The 23285-nt window shown below is 41.0% G+C and overlaps 1 protein-coding gene across 1 annotated transcript in view; it reads right to left on the bottom strand.

Annotated features, from left to right (window-relative positions):
* Positions 1-9375, bottom strand: part of LOC117502351 (splicing factor 3A subunit 3-like) — a 42706-nt gene extending 33331 nt beyond the window's left edge. The window contains exon 1 of the mRNA XM_034161387.1: positions 9361-9375. The gene's annotated coding sequence lies outside the window, so the exon portion shown is untranslated. The remainder of the gene's footprint in view (positions 1-9360) is intronic.
* Between the last annotated feature and the right edge of the window lie 13910 nt (positions 9376-23285).

The following is a 23285-nucleotide window of genomic DNA, read 5'->3' as shown; positions in this document are numbered from 1 at the left end:
GTTTTTATATCCAATCTCTGTGCTTTCAGCTTCTTAAATGTGAATACTGTCATGAAAATTCAGTAAGGTATATCTTATATATTATATTCCAATTCTAAGGTGGAACTATGCCAGTATATAAAGGTATATTTAAATATCTAAAAAGGAAGCGTAAAATAGGAGAGTAGAAAAGAGTAGAGAAGATCGTAATATCAGAAAAGTATAGAAAATTATTAATAGCTAGGAAAAAATAGAAAGTAAGAATAGCTAGGAATAAGTATATAATATACAAACAGTATATTGAACATATATGAAGATTACCAGGCACGAATAAACATGTCATATCAAAACTTAACCTAAACCAGTCTGCCAGGGTAATGAAACCACCAAGCACAGAACTGGAAGTTAAGTAGCTACATGAAAATTCAGCAAGGTATATCTTATATATTATATTCCAATTCTAAGGTGGAACTTTCCTCTCAGACAATAAACTGAACATCTTTGGGCAATACACAAAACAAGACATTTAAGGACGTAATCCTGGGTATTGGGAGACAATGATCAACATGCTTCAACAGTTTATGCACCAAACAACTAATCAATTAATCAAGAGTATAATCCACAGATTAATCAGTTATAAAATAATTGTTAGTCACAGCCCTACTTGTTAAATGCAGTACAGCCACTTTGTTGTTTAACATTTGATTAATGTCTCCGTTTCTTAAAATAAGAAACTGTCATAGTTTTGAACGAAGTATAACTTTTGATCAAAACTATCGATATACATAACACTTACATCTACCACATACTATATTAGGAACGAGAGGAGTTCTCAAAGAGCCGTTAACGACAGATACTACAAAAACAAGTCAACTATTTAAATGATCACAAACTACTTTCATCTTTTGTCTGAAATCATTTCAAACATGAATTAAGCTTTCAACTTTTTAGTTTCATATGTTTGCGCATTCATGTTAATCAAGTCTCACTGGGCAGATAGAATTTATCCTGCTAAAAGCATAATTTAGGCATGAAAAAATTCAGAAATCTCACCAAAATGCTGCAATTTCACCTCAAACATTCATTATTTTTACAATACATATGGAAAGTATTCACAGCGCTTCACTTTTTCCACATTGTTATGTTACAGTCTTATTCCAAAATTGAATAGTTTTCCCCCCTCAAAATTCTACTCATAACACCCTATAATGACATGAAAAGTATTTTTAAAAAATGTTGCAGATTTATAAAAAATAAAAAAATAAAATAATTAAAAAAAAACTAAGAAATCACATGTACATAATTCACATTCACAGAGTTGTCCTGAAGCCACTCCTTTGAAATCTTGACTATGTGCTTAGGGTCACTGTCCTGCTGAAAGATGAACCGTCACCCCAGTCTGAGGTCAAGAGGACTCTGGAGCAGGTTTTCATCCAGGATGTCTCTGTAGATTGTTGCATTCATCTTTCCCTCAATCCTGACTAGGGATGGATATCGAAAACCGGTTACTGTCAAGACCCAATAAATTATTTGATCCACCGACATCAATAGCCTTTTTGCTGAATGATCTCCTTATCTGTTCTACAGTCGGAGCGGAAGGAACTTATCGATGTCACATCACACAACATGCTGCACACCAATCACGCTCGCCATCAGTCTCAGTCAGCACAGCAGGAGAACTATGAGAGCGAAGCGTTCGAAAGTTGTCTGTTCTGTCCTGTTATTATCATATACCTATAAATGATACGCCAATATGATTGGATAAAACACTCAAGAATAAATAGCAATACACCCCTGTGATATTTTTCATACCACCCAAGTAAGTGAATGTCACCTTGGTAATCAGCCAATCCATAAATATGTTGTGACGTCACGGCACGTACGATCCTAGATATTGTCAATGTGTAATGGGGGGAAGCTTTTGAAAATTCAAGGTAAAAATTGGCCATTCTAGGGGTACCGAAAGGGGAAAAGCCAGGTACGACAGCCCAAGTCCCTTCATCATGTCCAGAAGGCTGGGGAAGTTTGTTGAGTGGGCAATCTCATTCTGGGTTAACCAGTACATGGCCCTCAGTGAGGCAGTCGGAGTCTGTAGACATTTTTAAGTCAAGACTTAAAACCTATTTTTATTCTCTTTATGAGTAGTTTTTTATTTTATGTTTTATTCTTTTACTTCTGTTTTTAATTAGGTATTTGAATTTTTTTATTTATTTATTTATTAATTTTTTATGTTGAACTGTTCTGTGTGAGGCACCTTGAGACGGCTTTTGTTGTAATTTGGCATTTTATAAGCTGATTAAATTGAAATTGAACATTTTATTGAGTCTTAAAATAAATAAATATGAAATTGGCTACTGGATCCTTAAACTCTGGACATAATAAACTCTACATGGTGGATCTTTGACACACACACACACACACACACACACACACACACACACACACACACACACACACACACACACACACACACACACACACACACACACACACACACACACACACACACACACACACACACACACACACACTCTGAGGAAAATAATCAAGGAGGGGTGTGAAATTTTCATCTTAGGTGCACGTCCACTGTGAGAGACAATCTAAAATAACAATAATCTGGAAATCACAATGTATGATTTTGTATTGTATTTGAACACCCTGTGATTTTGCAAGTTCTCCCACTTAGAAATCACGGAAGGGTCTAAAACTTTCATCTTAAGTGCATGTCCACTGTGAGAGACATAAAAAAAAAAAAATCCGGAAATCACAATGTATGATTTTTTTGTATGTTACTGCTGCAAATAAGTATTTGAACACCTGTGAAAATCAATGTTAATATTTGGTACAGTAGCCTTTGTTTGCAATTACAGAGGTCAAATGTTTCCTGTAGTTTTTCACCAGGTTTGCACACACTGCAGCACTGCACGTAATTTTATACTGCACTAGCACTGGTGCAAGTAACTTTATCCAAGTTTTATCAACTATAAGCACCAGTAGAATGAATCCCTCAAACTCTGTCATAACCACACCGGACCTGCTTCGAGTTGCTTCCTGTGGCATCATGACGTGTGCACAGCAGGAGGCAGAGAGGAGGTGAGAACGCAGCCTGCAGGTTCTCTGCACACAGGACTCAGAGTGCACAGTTTGGCTGCAGACAGACTGTGCACTCTGACTTCCTTTTTTGACCGCGAGATGTGTGCGCGCGAACGAACCATCAGTGAGTAAATGTGGAGATGTCTGGAGTTATAGTTGATGTGGACATGTCCTGTGTCTGGCAATCAGTCTGTGAGCAGGACTTTCTTTTTTTTTTTATATATATATAAACACAGTGATGAGAGTTTGAGGGAAGAACAAGGAACTAACTGCCTGCAGCCAGACAGTTTTTTTTTTCCTTTCTTTTAATTGTTCACATGTGAACGCGTGAATGAATCGTCCGTGAGTGGACTGGAGATGTCCGGACATTTTACTGCATGTGGACATGTCCCGCCTCTGGCAGTCAGTCTGTGAGCAGGACTTAGCAGAGGGTAGTTGTAAAACAGCTAACTGATCACCTGCAGAGGAATGGTCTATTTGAAGAGTTTCAGTCAGGTTTTAGAATTCATCATAGTACAGAAACAGCATTAGTGAAGGTTACAAATGATCTTCTTATGGCTTCGGACAGTGGACTTATCTCTGTGCTTGTTCTGTTGGACCTCAGTGCTGCTTTTGATACTGTTGACCATAAAATTTTATTACAGAGATTAGAGCATGTCATAGGTATTAAAGGCATTGCGCTGCGGTGGTTTGAATCATATTTGTCTAATAGATTACAGTTTGTTCATGTAAATGGGGAATCTTCTTCACAGACTAAAGTTAATTATGGAGTTCCACAAGGTTCTGTGCTAGGACCAATTTTATTCACTTTATACATGCTTCCCTTGGGCAGTATTATTAGACGGTATTGCTTAAATTTTCATTGTTACGCAGATGATACCCAGCTTTATCTATCCATGAAGCCAGAGGATACACACCAATTAGCTAAACTGCAGGATTGTCTTACAGACATAAAGACATGGATGACCTCTAATTTCCTGCTTTTAAAGTCAGATAAAACTGAAGTTATTGTACTTGGCCCCACAAATCTTAGAAGCATGGTGTCTAACCAGATCGTTACTCTGGATGGCATTTCCCTGATCTCTAGTAATACTGTGAGAAATCTTGGAGTTATTTTTGATCAGGATATGTCATTCAAAGCGCATATTAAACAAATATGTAGGACTGCCTTTTTGCATTTACGCAATATTTCTAAAATCAGAAAGGTCTTGTCTCAGAGTGATGCTGAAAAACTAATTCATGCATTTATTTCCTCTAGGCTGGACTATTGTAATTCATTATTATCAGGTTGTCCTAAAAGTTCCCTAAAAAGCCTTCAGTTGGTTCAGAATGCTGCAGCTAGAGTACTGACGGGGACTAGCAGGAGAGAGCATATCTCACCCGTGTTGGCCTCTCTTCATTGGCTTCCTGTTAATTCTAGAATAGAATTTAAAATTCTTCTTCTTACTTATAAGGTTTTGAATAATCAGGTCCCATCTTATCTTAGGGACCTCGTAGTACCATATTACCCCATTAGAGCGCTTCGCTCTCAGACTGCGGGCTTACTTGTGGTTCCTAGGGTTTGTAAGAGTAGAATGGGAGGCAGAGCCTTCAGCTTTCAGGCTCCTCTCCTGTGGAACCAGCTCCCAATTCAGATCAGGGAGACAGATACCCTCTCTACTTTTACGATTAGGCTTAAAACTTTCCTTTTCGCTAAGGCTTATAGTTAGGGCTGGATCGGGTGACCCTGGACCATCCCTTGGTTATGTTGCTTTAGACGTAGACTGTGGGGGGTTCCCATGATGCACTGTTTCTTTCTTTTTTTGCTCCGTATGCATCACTCTGCATTTAATCATTAGTGATCGATCTCTGCCCCCCTTCTCGGCATGTCTTTTTCCTGGTTCTTTCCCTCAGCCCCAACCAGTCTCAGCAGAAGACTGCCCCTCCCTGAGCCTGGTTCTGCTGGAGGTTTCTTCCTGTTAAAAGGGAGTTTTTCCTTCCCACTGTGGCCAAGTGCTTGCTCATAGGGGGTCGTTTTGACCGTTGGGGTTTTTCATGGTTATTGTATGGCCTTGCCTTGCAATATGGAGCGCCTTGGGGCAACTGTTTGTTGTGATTTGGCGCTATATAAGAAAAAAGTTGATTGATTGATTGACTTTTATGGATTTTATTTAAACAGTTTTGTGAGAGAAGAAGAGCGAGGAGAAGCAGCTGCAATCAGCATTTTTTGTCTGTGCTCTTTTTTGAGCTTGTAGTTTTACTGCATTGTGTTCACGGTATAAAAACAATCCTGCTTTTTTTTATACTTCAGGAACAATGGAACACAGCAGGAATCATAAATTGGTGCTGTGTAACGTTGTCTTGTGAGTGTGTGACTTCCAGTCACATTGAGCACCGTCCTGTTGCTCTTGCGTCTGATTTGCTTCATCCTTTGCGTCCCTTGTGCTGTTGGCGTCGAGCTGCTCGTCTCCGCACTGAGTTGCTTCCACGTGGTGTCGTCATGACACGTGACAACTGGAAGCAGCCCCGGTGTGAACGGGTCTTTATGCGCCTAGAGAGGAAGAGTCTGACACATCAGAGGAGGAGTTTTGTGCAAGTAACTATTTTTTGGTGAAAGTAATTTTTTGTTTTGTTACTAGCACCAGTGCAAGTAGGTTAAAAAATGTATTTTGACCCCTGACACACACACATATATATACACACATATATATATATATATATATACACACACACTCAACAAAAATATAAAAGCAACACTTTTCGTTTTGCTCCCATTTTGTATGAGATGAACTCAAAAGATCTAAAACTTTTTCCACATACACAATATCACCATTTCCCTCAAATACTGTTCACAAACCAGTCTAAATCTGTGATAGTGAGCACTTCGTTGCTGAGATAATCCATCCCACCTCACAGGTGTGCCATATCAAGATGCTGATTAGACACCATGATTAGTGCACAGGTGTGCCTTAGACTGTCCACAATAAAAGGCCACTCTGAAAGGTGCAGTTTTGTTTTATTGGGGGGGGATACCAATCAGTATCTGGTGTGACCACCATTTGCCTCATGCAGTGCAACACATCTCCTTCACATAGAGTTGATCAGGTTGTCAATTGTGGCCTGTGGAATGTTGGTCCACTCCTCTTCAATGGCTGTGCGAAGTTGTTGGATATTGGCAGGAACTGGTACACGCTGTCGTATACGCCGGTCCAGAGCATCCCAAACATGCTCAATGGATGACATGTCCGGTGAGTATGCCGGCCATGCAAGAACTGGGACATTTTCAGCTTCCAAGAATTGTGTACAGATCCTTGCAACATGGGGCCGTGCATCCTGCTGCAACACGAGGTGATGTTCTTGGACGTATGGCACAACAATGGGCCTCAGGATCTCGTCACGGTATCTCTGTGCATTCAAAATGCCATCAATAAAATGCACCTGCGTTCTTCGCCCATACCATAACCCCACCGCCACCATGGGCCACTCGTTCCACAACATTGACATCAGAAAACCGCTCACCCACACGACGACACACACGCTGTCTGCCATCTGCCCTGAACAGTGTGAACCGGGATTCATCCGTGAAGAGAACACCTCTCCAACGTGCCAAACGCCAGCGAATGTGAGCATTTGCCCACTCAAGTCGGTTACGACGACGAACTGGAGTCAGGTCGAGACCCCGATGAGGACGACGAGCATGCAGATGAGCTTCCCTGAGACGGTTTCTGACAGTTTGTGCAGACATTCTTTGGTTATGCAAACCGACTGTTTCAACAGCTGTCCGAGTGGCTGGTCTCAGACGATCTTGGAGGTGAACATGCTGGATGTGGAGGTCCTGGGCTGGTGTGGTTACACGTGGTCTGCAGTTGTGAGGCTGGTTGGACGTACTGCCAAATTCTCTGAAACGCCTTTGGAGACGCATAATGGTAGAGAAATGAACATTTAATACAAGAGCAACAGCTCTGGTTGACATTCCTGCTGTCAGCATGCCAATTGCATGCTCCCTCAAATCTTGCGACATCTGTGGCATTGTGCTGTGTGATAAAACTGCACCTTTCAGAGTGGCCTTTTATTGTGGGCAGTCTAAGGCACACCTGTGCACTAATCATGGTGTCTAATCAGCATCTTGATATAGCACACCTGTGAGGTGGGATGGATTATCTCAGCAAAGGAGAAGTGCTCACTATCACAGATTTAGACTGGTTTGTGAACAATATTTGAGGGAAATGGTGATATTGTGTATGTGGAAAAAGTTTTAGATCTTTGAGTTCATCTCATACAAAATGGGAGCAAAACCAAAAGTGTTGCGTTTATATTTTTGTTGAGTGTATGTATGTATGTATATGTATGTATGTACGTATATGTATGTATGTGTTGTGTTGTATGTGTATGTATATGTATGTGTTGTCATGTTAGCTGTATTATAGTAGCTGTATTATCATGGTAATTAAGGCTATTATTAAGGATATTATCAAGGAAATTAAGGCTAAGAGGATAGGTGGTAGGTTCAAGTTATTGTATCATGGTGTGGAGTAAGTATGATTTTATTTTTCTACTTCTCTAACTCTCTCTTTGCATAGCTTTGCATGAATTTATATGTTCAGTTAGCTGTTTTTCAGTTAGCTTTATATACATTTAACTGTTTTCATAGTGATAAATACATTTTTAGATTCATATAGTGTTATTTTAAGTAAATTTTTAGATTGGTAGCTTTATATTCATTTAGCTAGTCACATAGCTTTGCATGAATTTATGTTCAGTTAGCTGTTTTTCAGTTAGCTTTATATACACTTAAGTGTTTTCATAGTAATAAATACATTTTTAGATTCAGATAGTGTTATTTTACGTCAATTTTACAATTTTACTTTGTTAGCTTTATATCCATTTAGCTATTGCTTTGCATGAAATTATGTTCATAGTGATAAATACATTTTTAGATTCAGATAGTGTGATTTGAAGTACATTTTAGATTGCTAGCTTTATATTCATTTAACAATTTGCATATCTTTGCATTAATTTATGTTCAGTTACCTGTTTTTCAGTTACTTTCAGATTCAGTTAGCTTTATACACACTTATCTGTTTTCGTAGTGATAAAGGCTTCGACTGTGATTGTTATAAATGCATTTAGATTTGGTTAGCTTTATATTCCTTCAGCCCCAACCAGTCCCAGCAGAAGACTGCCCCTCCCTGAGCCTGGTTCTGCTGGAGGTTTCTTCCTGTTAAAAGGGAGTTTTTCCTTCCCACTGTCACCAAGTGCTTGCTCACAGGGGGGTCATTTTGACCGTTGGAGTTTTTCTGTAATTGTTGTATGGCTCTTGCCTTACAACAACTTGTGACTTGGCGCTATATAAATAAATAAATAAACTTGATTTGATATTCCGTTTGTTAGCTTACAAGCTATACTTACGTTGCGCTATATGAATTGTTTTCGGTTTAGATTGAGTCAGATTTATTTTCAGTCAGTTTTAGATTGTTTCAGGTAGGTTTTCCTGGAGCTGCACTCACTTTGGTTTTGACTAGGTTGGCTTTGTGTTTTTGTTGTTTTACAACACAGATATTGTTTATTCAAGTATGGCAGTGGTAGGTCCATGACCTATACGGGATCTAGGCGCTCCCGCCATCATGAGCCTCCCAGCTGACTGGGTTATAGCAGTGGGTAGATGGGACTCATTAGCCCTGTTAAGGCGGTCCACCTAGGGGAAGGAAAACCCTGATGTTAAACCCCCAGCCTGGGTTACTGCCCCAGTGCCTCTGAGGAAGGTTCTTTAGCCAGAGGCTAGGAAACGGTCACTCTGATGTAAAACCTACAGCCTGGTGGTCGCCACAGCCGTCTGAGCTTGTCTGTGCCACTGTGGAGTGCCACCTTGCCTAAAGAGTGGAATTGGTGTGTGCGAGCTGATCCCCACTTTAAGCAACGAGCACAGGCGGGAAGGAAAGCCCTGCAGCGATGGGAAGAGGCGAAAACAGCAGGTGCATGATGGCACTGGGAGCTGCAGTCTCGATCCTGCATGCAGGCCGCTCAGGAGCTATGGTCGTTTGATTGCTGACCCGAGACAACAGCATCATCCGGCAGGGCCCTGGGTGACCAAGCAGCCCTGTTTAGGGATAGCCCTGCTTGCTCCACATGGAGACAGACCTAGAAAAGGTGGTCTAAACATGGCTTGTCTCACTAGACCCGGTTGGCTCACCGCTGCCAACGGGCATCACTACACGCAGTGCGGAAAGAAAAACAAAGAACCTGAAAATTGCGTGCTGGAATGTACGCACAATGATGGACTCAGATAATAGCAATCGTCCTCGAAGACGCTCAGCCTTAGTCTCCAAAGAGCTAGCAAGGCTTGACACAGACAATGCTGCACTCAGCGAGGTGCACTTTGCAGACCAAGGGTCACTCACCGAGGAAGGCACAGGCTACACACTGTTCTGGTCAGGGAAGGCTAAAGAAGATCGTTGACTCTCAGGGGTCGGGTTCATGATTAAGAGCGCCATAGCACATAGGTTACACAGTTTGCCAGTTGGACATTCTGACCAACTCATGTCACTCCGGCTCCCCATCAACAACAAGGATTTTGTCACTATTGTTAGTGTGTATGCCCCAACCATGCAGGCCGACATCGGAGTTAAGGAGGCTTTCTATAGCGATCTGCACAACCTTCTACAGCGCGTCGACACCCAGGACAATTCAATCAATTCAATTTTTTTTTTTTTTTTTTATATAGCGCCAAATCACAACAGTTGCCCCAAGGCGCTTTATATTGTAAGGCAAGGCCATACAATAATGATGTAAAACCCCAACGGTCAAAACGACCCCCTGTGAGCAAGCACTTGGCTACAGTGGGAAGGAAAAACTCCCCTTTAACAGGAAGAAACCTCCAGCAGAACCAGGCTCAGGGAGGGGCAGTCTTCTGCTGGGACTGGTTGGGGCTGAGGGAGAGAACCAGGAAAAAAATATGCTGTGGAGGGGAGCAGAGATCGATCACTAATGATTAAATGCAGAGTGGTGCATACAGAGCAAAAAGAGAAAGAAACAGTGCATCATGGGAACCCCCCAGCAGTCTACGTCTATAGCAGCATAACTAAGGGATGGTTCAGGGTCACCTGATCCAGCCCTAACTATAAGCTTTAGCAAAAAGGAAAGTTTTAAGCCTAATCTTAAAAGTAGAGAGGGTATCTGTCTCCCTGATCTGAATTGGGAGCTGGTTCCACAGGAGAGGAGCCTGAAAGCTGAAGGCTCTGCCTCCCATTCTACTCTTACAAACCCTAGGAACTACAAGTAAGCCTGCAGTCTGAGAGCGAAGCGCTCTATTGGGGTGATATGGTACTACGAGGTCCCTAAGATAAGATGGGACCTGATTATTCAAAACCTTATAAGTAAGAAGGAGAATTTTAAATTCTATTCTAGAATTAACAGGAAGCCAATGAAGAGAGGCCAATATGGGTGAGATATGCTCTCTCCTTCTAGTCCCCGTTAGTACTCTAGCTGCAGCATTTTGAATTAACTGAAGGCTTTTTAGGGAACCTTTAGGACAACCTGATAATAATGAATTACAATAGTCCAGCCTAGAGGAAATAAATGCATGAATTAGTTTTTCAGCATCACTCTGAGACAAGACCTTTCTAATTTTAGAGATATTGCGTAAATGCAAAAAAGCAGTCCTACATATTTGTTTAATATGCGCTTTGAATGACATATCCTGATCAAAAATGACTCCAAGATTTCTCACAGTATTACTAGAGGTCAGGGTAATGCCATCCAGAGTAAGGATCTGGTTAGACACCATGTTTCTAAGATTTGTGGGGCCAAGTACAATAACTTCAGTTTTATCTGAGTTTAAAAGCAGGAAATTAGAGGTCATCCATGTCTTTATGTCTGTAAGACAATCCTGCAGTTTAGCTAATTGGTGTGTGTCCTCTGGCTTCATGGATAGATAAAGCTGGGTATCATCTGCGTAACAATGAAAATTTAAGCAATACCGTCTAATAATACTGCCTAAGGGAAGCATGTATAAAGTGAATAAAATTGGTCCTAGCACAGAACCTTGTGGAACTCCATAATTAACTTTCGTCTGTGAAAAAGATTCCCCATTTACATGAACAAATTGTAATCTATTAGACAAATATGATTCAAACCACCGCAGCGCAGTGCCTTTAATACCTATGGCATGCTCTAATCTCTGTAATAAAATTTTATGGTCAACAGTATCAAAAGCAGCACTGAGGTCTAACAGAACAAGCACAGAGATGAGTCCACTGTCCGAGGCCATAAGAAGATCATTTGTAACCTTCACTAATGCTGTTTCTGTACTATGATGAATTCTAAAACCTGACTGAAACTCTTCAAATAGACCATTCCTCTGCAGATGATCAGTTAGCTGTTTTACAACTACCCTTTCAAGAATTTTTGAGAGAAAAGGAAGGTTGGAGATTGGCCTATAATTAGCTAAGATAGCTGGGTCAAGTGATGGCTTTTTAAGTAATGGTTTAATTACTGCCACCTTAAAAGCCTGTGGTACATAGCCAACTAACAAAGATAGATTGATCATATTTAAGATCGAAGCATTAAATAATGGTAGGGCTTCCTTGAGCAGCCTGGTAGGAATGGGGTCTAATAGACATGTTGATGGTTTGGATGAAGTAACTAATGAAAATAACTCAGACAGAACAATCGGAGAGAAAGAGTCTAACCAAATACCGGCATCACTGAAAGCAGCCAAAGATAACGATACGTCTTTGGGATGGTTATGAGTAATTTTTTCTCTAATAGTTAAAATTTTGTTAGCAAAGAAAGTCATGAAGTCATTACTAGTTAAAGTTAATGGAATACTCAGCTCAATAGAGCTCTGACTCTTTATCAGCCTGGCTACAGTGCTGAAAAGAAACCTGGGGTTTCTTTTCAGCACTGGTGAGCTCCCATGGTGAGGAGCTTGTCCTCACCATGGGAGATTTCAACGCCAGAGTGGGCCGGGACTCTGATGTATGGAAGGACGTGCTAGGGAAACATGGCATAGGCAACTGTAACAACAATGGCCACCTGCTGCTGGAGTTCTGCTCTGCACATGACTTGACGATCACCAACAGCCTATTCCAACAGAAAGAGAGATTCAAAGCAACCTGGAGACACCCACGCTCCAAACACTGGCACCTTCTGGACTACGTTCTGACGCGACAGCGTGATAGAAGAGACATACTACATACCAGGGTGACGCCTAGTGCGGATTGCTATACGGATCATTGCTTGGTCCGTTCCAAGATTGCTTTCACTTTCAAGCCCCCTCCTAAGAAGAAAGGCCCACAGTTTAAGAAGCTACAAGTCCACAAGCTGCAAGACAGACACAAAAATGGAGTTCCAGGCCAAACTAGAGGAGAGACTGGGTGGAGAAGAAGGAATGCCTGACGACCCTGAACAACAGTGGATGAGATTAAAGACCATCCTTCAGGAGACGGCAGCAGAAGTAGTGGGCTTCTCAGCCAGGAAAAATAAAGACTGGTTTGATGAGTCTGATGCACAGATCCAGGAACTACTAGAAAAGAAACGTGCATGCCACAAGACTCTTTTAGCTAAACCTGATGACCACTCTGCCAAGACAGCTTACAGAAATGCCTGCTCCACACTGCAAAGCGAGCTCCGCATACTGCAGAACGACTGGTGGCTAGCTTTTGCGGAGAAGACACAACAACATGCCAATGCCGGAGACATGTGCTCCTTTTATGAAGCCCTTAAGACCATCCATGGGCCAGCACATCAAGTGCAAGCACCCCTGCGCTCCTCAGACGGCTCCACCCTTCTGATGGACAAGGAAACCATTATGCAGCGTTGGTCAGAACACTTTGAAAACCTCTTCAGTGACAAGCGCACAGTGCAAGAGTCATCAATCGAGAAGATTCCCCAGGTGGAGGTGAAATGGGAACTTGATGACCCCCCAACACTTGAAGAGATCCGAAAGGCCACCACGCAGCTGAATCCAGGGAAGTCTCCTGGCATAGATGGCATCCCAGCAGAGGTGTACCAAAATGGAGGTGAGGCAGTCCTTGACAAACTTCAGATTCTCTTCTCCAGTTGCTGGGAAAAGGAAATGGTTCCACATGACCTTCGGGATGCGGTCATTGTCTCCCTGTACAAGAACAAGGGCGACAAGTCCGACTGTTCTAATTACCGGGGCATCACTCTCCTGTCAATAGCAGGTACGATTTTGGCTTGAGTGCTGCTCAACAGGCTTGCCCCTACCATAGCGCATGAAAATACTCCAGAGAGTCAGTGCGTATTTCGGGCCAACAGGGGAACCACCGACATGATCTTCGTCCTGACACAGATCCAGGAGAAGTGCAGAGAACAGAACATGGCCCTTTATGCAGCCTTCATAGACCTAACCAAGGCTTTTGACACGGTCAGTCGTGAGGGTTTGTGGAAGATTCTTGCACGCCTTGGCTGCCCTCCAAAGCTCCTCACCATCATCCGCCAGCTGCATGAAGGCCAGATGGGACAAGTGAAGTACAACAGGACTCTGTCCGGCAGCTTCCCCATCTCAAATGGCGTCAAACAAGGATGCATCCTCGCACCCACTCTGTTCTCCATCTTCTTCAGCATGATGCTTCGTGAGGCCAAAGAAGACTTGACAGACGGCATCTATATCCGCTTCAGAACCGACGGAAGTCTGTTTAACTTGCGGCGCCTTCTGTCCCACACTAAGATCACAGAACAGCTAATCATGGAGCTGCTCTTCGCAGATGACTGCGCCCTCGTCGCCCATACGGCGCAAGCCTTGCAGCACATTGTCAACTGTTTTGCTGAAGCAGCAAGAGCCTTCGGCCTCACCATCAGCCTGAGAAAGACAGAAGTGCTATATCAACCGGCCCCCCATACAGCATATACCCCACCCCAAATCAACAGAGGGTACCAGCCTGAATGCGGTAGAGCACTTCACGTATCTCGGTAGTGTTATCTGAAACGACGCATCTGTTGCCAAGGACCTAGACAGTCGCCTTGACAAGGCCAGCAGTTCTTTTGGTCGACTCTCAAAGAAAGTCTGGCAGAATCATGCACTGCGCCTTTCCACAAAAGTGCAGGTCTACAGAGCCATTGTTGTCCCTACCCTCCTGTATGGAGCTGAAACCTAGGTTCTGTATCGCCAGCAGATCAGATTACTGGAACGCTTTCATCAGCGTTGTCTCCGAAACATCTTCGGGATCAAGTGGCAGGACTACGTCTCAAATGAGGACATCCTTACCAGAGCCTAATTTCCCAGCATGGAGTCTATTATACTCAAACAACAGCTTCGTTGGGCAGGTCACGTAGCCAGGATGGATGATACACGCATGCCGAAATTAATTCTCTTTGGCGAGCTCAAGGAAGGGAGACGAAACCAAGGGGCCCCCAAAAAGCGCTATAAGGACCAGCTGAACAAACAGCTCTCCCTTGCAGGCATTCAGCATCAGTCATGGCAGCATCTAGATACAGATAGACTCAGCTGACGTTCCATCATCAAATCCGCCAGCCTGAAGTTTGAGGCAGAAAGAAGTGAGGCCTCACGCCAGAAGCGTCTAAGACCAAAAGAGCGGGCAGCAGCACAAGCCCAGCCTACTCAAGTGTTCATTTGCCCCAAGTGTAACAGGTCTTGTGCATCCCGCATCGGACTTTTCAGCCACCAGAGGGCTTGTAGAAAATAAACATAAAAAAGGCCTTCCCACTATCCTCGCAAGCGAGGAAACTGCCAACAACAATATATATATATGTACCTATATACATATACACACACACACACACACATTTTATCTTTTTATCTTCCTAATGGAGCGGCGTGGCAGTGGATCGCCAAACAAACATAAGATGCAACACGACAAAAGTAAAGGAAAACACGACCCAGTGGTAGGATTACAACCACTGGAGCCTGGCGATGCCATAAATGACATGGTAAGCAAACAAATCGACGCATTATTTCAGGATTGCGGGTTTATCCGTAAAATTAGTCAACTTTTGGTTGACTCTCTGAGCCCATAAAGCGTGCGAGCACAGATTCCATAGCGGAATCTGTTAGAGACTTATTGAAACATGAATGGAAAGACACGGTTGACAAAGTAAACGAACTTCAAAACAAGTATAATGACATTGAGGACATGTTAGATGAACAAGAGTAGTATTCTAGACGAAACTGCCTTGTTGTCTACAGTGTTCTAGAGAATGACCGTGAAAACACAAATCATGTAGTGATGGGCATTATTAAAAACAATGTCAACATCGATGTGAGGCCAGAGGATATCGATAGGAGCCATCACCTTGGACCCAAATCTAACAGAAGGGATAAACCTCGAGGAATTATCATCAAATTCGCTCATTATAACATCAGGGATTTGGTTTATAAGGCGAAAAAAAGGCTCAAAGGAACAACACCTAAGATATACATCTTAGAAAGCCTAACAGCGAAGCGAGGAAAAGTACTGGATGAGCTACGCAGGAAATATAAAGACAAGTTGACAGCCAACTGGACTCAGGACGGGCGGCTATCTGCTCACCAGAGGAAACCAGCGGCATGTTATTACCAAACTGCCTGATGCTAAAAAGTTGTGTCTACACTAATTAGTATTTGAGATCTGTGCTGTATGCGAGTACTGAATTTTGTTGGTTAGATCTAATATTGAACCAAAACTTCAACTTTGCTTAACGTTCTTTTGTGTTAGTGTGAGCTTTGAGTGTTTTGTCGGTGCGTCAGTAGTGGTGTGAGTGTGTGTTTGTGTGTATAATAACTTGAAGAAGCCTTAATTTAGATTAGGGATTAGGTTGTGTTATTTTAGAGCAGTATTAGGGTGGTTTAAATCGTATAACTCTGATTACTGTTTAGGTTAGTATGTTTATTTTATTGCTAGTTTTAGAAGTACTGTATTTTGGTGTATCACTGATATTTTACCTTTTCATTTTTATTGCACTTGGCCAGATGAAATTTGCATATGTATCAAATGAATGTACACATTGGATATCATAAAATATATATATATTTTGCATTTAATGGGGTATGATGATATGACAACTGAATCAAATTAAGTGCGTGAACAGCATTGTTTTGAAAATATAAATTGCAAGAGGGCTTCACCTGAAAATTTACAAGTGTTTAATAAATATTCTTTCTCAATACTACACCTTAACACTAGAAGCCTAGTTAAACATCACGATGACTTACTTACTTTGTTAGCCAGCCTTAATCATAAATTCAATATTATAGGATGCAGTGAAACATGGTTAAATGAAAGAACATATCTGGATACACTTAAAATTGATGGTTATGTATTATAGAAACAGAATAAATAGACAGGGTGGGGGTGTCTGTGTATATGTTAATGTACATGACTAATAGTCAGAGAAGACTTAACTATAGATGATGGATTTTCGGATTCCCTGTTTATTGAGCTAGATATAAAAAATGATAAAAATATTACTGTTGGAGTAATATATCAGCCTCCAGATTCAGATTTAAATCTATTCTTAAATAGCTTGGCAGAACTCCTCAATACATTAAATAATTGTAACAAAAATTGCTTTCTTCTAGGAGATTATAACATCAATCTTGCCATAGAAAATGTGGCAAAAATAGATTTTTTAAATTGTATCTATGCTTCATCATTTTTTCCTACAATTAATCTGTATACAAGGGAAACCGAATCCAGTAAATCAATCATTGATAATGTCATTACAAATATACAGAACAATCGCTTTGACTCGGGTGTTATACTGTCAGATATCTCTGATCATTTTCCTATTGTACTTTTTGTTGATATTACAAGACACCTAAATGAACCACTTCAAAAGACAAAAGCTAAAGTATTATCTGAAAAAAAAATTTAAGCTCACTCAAAGATCATCTTAAAGCAAAAGTATGGAATTCTGTTTACCATTGTAATACTCCAGATGATGCTTATAATACACTTCTACAAGAGATATCTGACAGTATAAGCAAAACTATACCTGAAAAAGTAAAGAAAATACTCTCTGGTAAACAGGAAAAATGGATCACCAAGGGCATCCTGAAATCCATTAAAACAAAAAAATAAGCTTTTTAAACTTTCTATTAAGAAGCCAACTGATGAAAACAAAGACAGGTATCGTAAATATAAAAATAAACTGACTAACTTGATAAGAATAAGTCAGAGAAATCAAAATTCACAAGATTTCAAGGCTGCCCTTGGTGACCAAAAGCGATGCTGGAAAGTACTAAATAAAGTTCTCAGCCGGGGTAAAAAAACAACTGTTCTTCCTGACACCAAAAGCAAACAGGCAAATGAAGAACTTGCCAACAGTTTCAACAATTATTTTAACTCCATAGGAGAATCGCTATCTAAGATTTCAAGGCCACCAGGGGTTGCTACATATCACTTGTATCTAAAAGGTAACTATTCTAAATCATTTTTCCTGAAGCCAACTGATGAAGCTGAAGTCCTTAAAATCATAATGGGATTGAAACGTTTGTGCACTGAAGGGATGGATGGTATTTGTAGTAAAATTATAAAATATGTGGCTCATGAAATTATTGAACCACTTGTCTATTGTATAAATTTGTCCTTAATACATGGTGTTGTACCTAAAAAAAAATCAAAATAGCAAAAGTCATCCCAGTATATAAAATTGGGGACAAAAATAACATGCATAATTATCGTCCAATATCTGTATTGCCTACTCTCTCTAAAGTATTTGAGAGAATTGTTTACAATAGATTAAGTGAATATTTGGACAAATTGCACATACTCACCACATCTCAGTATGGCTTCAGGAAAAAGAGATCAATATGTATGGCTATTCTTGATCTTATAGAGCAAATATATGATGCTATAGATAGAGGTGAATGTGGAGTGGGAATATTTCTTGATTTATCAAAAGCATTTGACACTATAGATTTTAACATCTTATTGGGGAAACCTGAGCATTATGGTGTCAGAGGTATTGCACTTAGTTGGTTCAGAAGCTATTTGTCTGAAAGGGAGCATTACGTACAGATACATACCAGTAAATCGCAACATAAAACAATAAAATGTGGTGTTCCACAGGGATCCATATTAGGTCCACTTCTTTTTATTATTTACATAAACGATTTTATAAATTCGTCAGATATATTACACAAAATTATTTTTGCAGATGACAAATCTTTTTTTAATCACATAAAAATCTTCAGTTTCTTCAAAACACAGTTAATGAAGAATTAACTAAAGTGGACATTTGGCTCAAATGCAATAAATTATCTTTAAACATTAATAAAACTCACTACATTATGTTTCGTTCTAACAGATCTTGGATAAATACTGAAAATGTACAGATAGAGATTAATGGAACTGGCATTGAAAGAGTACAGTATATAAAATTTTTAGGTAAATATATTGATGAATTTTTATACTTTAAAAAACAAATTGATGAATTGACAAGTTATCGAAATATGTTGATTATTCTATAAAATTCGACATTATCTCCCTCTTAAAGCTCTTATAACACTTTATCAAACTTTATTTGAACCACATTTGAATTACTGCAATATTACATGGTGTAATACGTATCCTAGTTATCTCAATAAATTGACTGCTCTGCAAAAGAAAGTGATTCGTGTTATAACCTGGTCTGAACATAATGCTCCTTCTGATCCTCTCTTTTATAGGCTTAGGCTTTTGAAGCTAACAGAGCAACATATTTCAGAACGCATGCATGATGTATAATGTAGTATATAAGCGAAATGAAAGACTTTGCCAAATAATCCCAATTACTTATCCATCTCATGAATATAACACAAGAAGGAAAAATCAGGTGAAGGGCAAAAAGCGTAAATTGAAATGTACTAATTTCGGCATTACATGCAAAGGTCCACAGATCTGGAATGCAATTGACGATACAATACAAAACTCTGTATCGTTAAATATATTTAAGAAACTTTTGAAAAATTACTTGTTGCTACATTATACTCTGGCTAGATCCTAATAGTAAATAATACAAAACAATGTATATATAATGTACATAACAATGAAATTTAAATGTATTATAATTAAATGTCTTTGTACTTTTTTTTTTTTAATGCCTCTGACACAACTGTAAATGTAAGAAAAATTGCTGCCGCAAATAATCTAATGTGTCTGACGTACTTTTGTGAATATGACTGCAAAAATCAGTATGAGATTAGTTGATGGGATAAGTGCAATATTATTTCTAGATAATGTGGGACTGTATGAATGTGTGTGTGTGGGAGTGATTAATGCATCCATGGGGGGTGGGGTGGTGGGTGATTTTTTTTACTGTTGTAATTGTATTGTAATATATTTTGTGCTTAGGACTCCTTTTATAAGCTAAGGTAGCTTCTTGGGAGATCCTTTTTACAAGTTTCAAGAAAACTTCCTCAAATGCATACACCTTGAAATGTAAATGAAATGTCTTTTTTTTTTATATATTTGTAAATAAATTTATAAATACATACATACACACACACACACACACACACACACACACACATATATATACATACACATATATATATTTTTTGCCAGTTTGCACTCGGCCGAGACGGACGCATTTTTCTCTTCTCCCTCCCTCCTTATCTTTCCTGCTTCTGTGGCGTGTTGTCTGTGAGGCTGCAGCTTTGCTCTTCTGGAAAACGACAAAAATGGATCTATTAAAGTGGTCTCTGAACGCAATTGACACTATTTTTTCCACAAGACATTCAGGGGTGGAGGACCCGACCTGTCCTGCTGGGACACGTGATGGGTTACGTGATGGACTCGTGGAGGAGATAGCAGGTCATGTGCGTTTACACGCTTTCTGTGAAGGACGTCGAAGATGTGTATATATTTGGCTTGGTGGTGACCGGCTTTCTGCTGTGTGGAGCGGGCATGGCGCTGGTTTACCGGAAAATTATGAAGGTGGAAGCAGCTTTAATTGGGCCGTCCAGGCTGCCCCACATGATTGATTCGATTGGGAAGGCAGTGGCTGCGCAGTCGGCGGGTGTTAACCGCACGCTGGAAAACATCTCGGGCAGGATTGCAGCTCTGGAAATCTGCTTTGACCGTCAGTAAAGACCACATCCTACATTCAGATGTATTGAGAGCCACTCTGTTCTCAGAACTGTGGAATCTTTCAGGCGTCTAATAATCTGGATATTCATTTGGCTTCCCCAAACACTTCAAGGCCACTGCGATAAAAAAAACCTCCTCAAGAAGATCAACACTTAAGCCTCGCTCCCTGGTCATCCCCCTCAGCTTCTCCAGCTCTGACGTTGACTGTAGACAGTGGACTGCTCAGGGCTGAGTCCCTCCCCCTTCCAGGATTGTTGGACAAGGCCGTTGATGGTGCCTAATAGGCTGCCTCCGGAGTGTTCTGATAAACTAGACTTTCAAATCTCGGTTGTCGACCTGCGTCTTTGTTTGTCTGTGTGATTATTGTTTTTCTGTGCTGATGGGGGTTTTTTTCCTCACTGCTGCTGTGTTACGCAGCGGCTACGAGGGTTTTTTCTCTTCCTTACCTAGTGTGTGCTTTTATATGTGTTTATGTACCGGGCCGGCTTATGTTGTGTGTTATGTGTGTGTCGTTTGTTATGGGTCGGTCTTGGTTTGCTCAGCCCTGCTGGATGTACATCTGGAGCTGGTCCCCGAGCGCCTAATGGCGACTTCTGCTCCTACTGGCAATTAGGATGGGTTAAATACAGTAGACATTTCATTGTGCAGGGAACATGTTCTTTTGTGCATATGACAATAAAATTCATTTGAATCCTTTGAATATATATATATATATATATATTATATACATACACACACACACACACTCAAAAATATAAACGCAACACTTTTGGTTTTGCTGTGCATTATCCTGCTGCAACATGAGGTGATGTTCTTGGATGGATGGCACAACAATGGGCCTCAGGATCTCGTCACGGTATCTCTGTGCATTCAAAATGCCATCAATAAAATGCACCTGTGTTCTTCGTCCATAACAGACGCCTGCCCATACCATAACCCCACCGCCACCATGGGCCACTCGATCCACAACATTGACATCAGAAAACCGCTCACCCACACGACGCCACACACGCTGTCTGCCATCTGCCCTAAACAGTGTGAACCGGGGTTCATCTGTGAAGAGAACACCTTTCCAACGTGCCAAACGCCAGTGAATGTGAGCATTTCCCCACTCAAGTCGGTTACGACGACGAACTGGAGTCAGGTCGAGACCCCGATGAGGATGACAAGCATGCAGATGAGCTTCCCTGAGACGGTTTCTGACAGTTTGTGCAGAAATTCTTTGGTTATGCAAACCGATTGTTTCAGCAGCTGTCCGAGTGGCTGGTCTCATATGATCTTGGAGGTGAACATGCTGGATGTGGAGGTCCTGGGCTGGTGTGGTTACACGTGGTCTGCGGTTGTGTAGCTGGTTGGATGTACTGCCAAATTCTCTGAAACACCTTTGGAGACGCATTATGGTAGAGAAATGAACATTCAATACACGAGCAACAGCTCTGATTGACATTCCTGCTGTCAGCATGCCAATTGCACGCTCCCTCAAATCTTGCGACATCTGTGGCATTGTGCTGTGTGATAAAACTGCATCTTTCAGAGTGGCCTTTTATTGTGGGCAGTCTAAGGCACACCTGTGCACTAATCATTGTGTCTAATCAGCATCTTGATATGGCACACCTGTGAGGTGGGATGGATTATCTCAGCAAAGGAGAAGTGCTCACTATCACAGATTTAGACTGGTTTTTGAACAATATTTGAGGGAAATGGTGATATTGTGTATGTGGAAAAAGTTTTAGATCTTTGAGTTCATCTCATACAAAATGGGAGCAAACCAAAAGTGTTGCGTTTATATTTTTGTTGAGTGTATATATGTATGCATAATATATATATATATATATATATATATATATATATATATATATATATATATATATATATGTATGTGTATATATAAAGACTGTCAAAGTATAGGTCCTTTTTATTGTTTTCAAAAACTATATGGATTTCATTCATATGTTTTTACGTCAGACATGCTTGAACCCTCGTGCGCATGTGTGAGTTTTTCCACGCCTGTCGTTGACGTCAATCGCCTGTGAGCACTCCTTGTGGGAGGAGTCGTCCAGCCCCTCGTCGGAATTCCTTTGTCTGAGAAGTTGCTGAGAGACCGGCGCTTTGTTTGATCAAAATTTTTTCTAAACCTGTGAGGCACATTGAAGCGGACACGGTTTGAAAAATTAAGCTGGTTTTCGGTGAAAATTTTAACGGCTGATGAGAGATTTTGAGGTGATACTGTCGCTTTAAGGACGTCGTGAGAGAACAGAGACGTTTCAGAAAAAGTCGGTTTCAGCATTTTATCCAGATATTCCATTGTTAAAGTAGATTTTTTTTTAATGAAAGACGTGCGGACGGGTCCACGCGTCGGGACGCAGCCGGCGCAGTGCGGCGGCACAGGAAAAACACCTCCGTGTTGATAACCATTTGTAAAATCCAGGCGGCTTTTGATGGCTTTCAGTGGAGTGAGTATCTGAGAAATTGTTTAACAGCTGGGCAAGTGCCAACTTGTCTTTAAGGCTTCCAACAGAGGTGTTTTTCCTGTGGCGGAGCGTCGCGGCGGCTGCGAGCCGATGCTGCAATCCGTCCGCACGTCTTCCATTAAAAAAAATCTCCTTTAACAGTGGAATATCCGGATAAAATGCTGAAACTGACTTCTTCTGAAACTTCTCTGTTCTCTCACGACATCCTGGATCAATAGAGCCTGAAATTTGGAGGTTTTCAGCTTGAAACAGGCTGACGACGGCACTTGGGAGCGCTGCGTGACGTCCCGCTCCGTGGGAACTCCTTAAAGCAACAGTATCACCTCAAAATCTCTCATCAGCCGTTAAAATTTTCACCAAAAACCATCATAATTTAATTCGAACCATGTCCACTTCGATGTGCCTCACAGGTTTAGAAAAAATTTTGATCAAACAAAGCGCCAGTCTCTAAGCAACTTCTCAGACAAAGGAATTCCGACGAGGGGCTGGACGACTCCTCCCACAAGGAGTGCTCACAGGCGAATGACGTCACCGACAGGCGTGGAAAAACTCACGCATGCGCACGAGGGTTCAAGCATGTATGACGTAAAAACATATGAATGAAATCCATATATTTTTTGAAAAAAATAAAAAGGACCTATACTTTATTGACAGACCTCATATATATATATATATATATATATATATATATATATATATATATATATGTGTGTGTGTGTGTGTGGTGTGTGTG

The sequence above is a fragment of the Thalassophryne amazonica genome, chromosome 20, assembly GCF_902500255.1.
Source record: "Thalassophryne amazonica chromosome 20, fThaAma1.1, whole genome shotgun sequence".
In the NCBI taxonomy this organism is placed as follows: domain Eukaryota; kingdom Metazoa; phylum Chordata; class Actinopteri; order Batrachoidiformes; family Batrachoididae; genus Thalassophryne; species Thalassophryne amazonica.
This window is presented reverse-complemented; position numbering and strand designations above follow the sequence as displayed.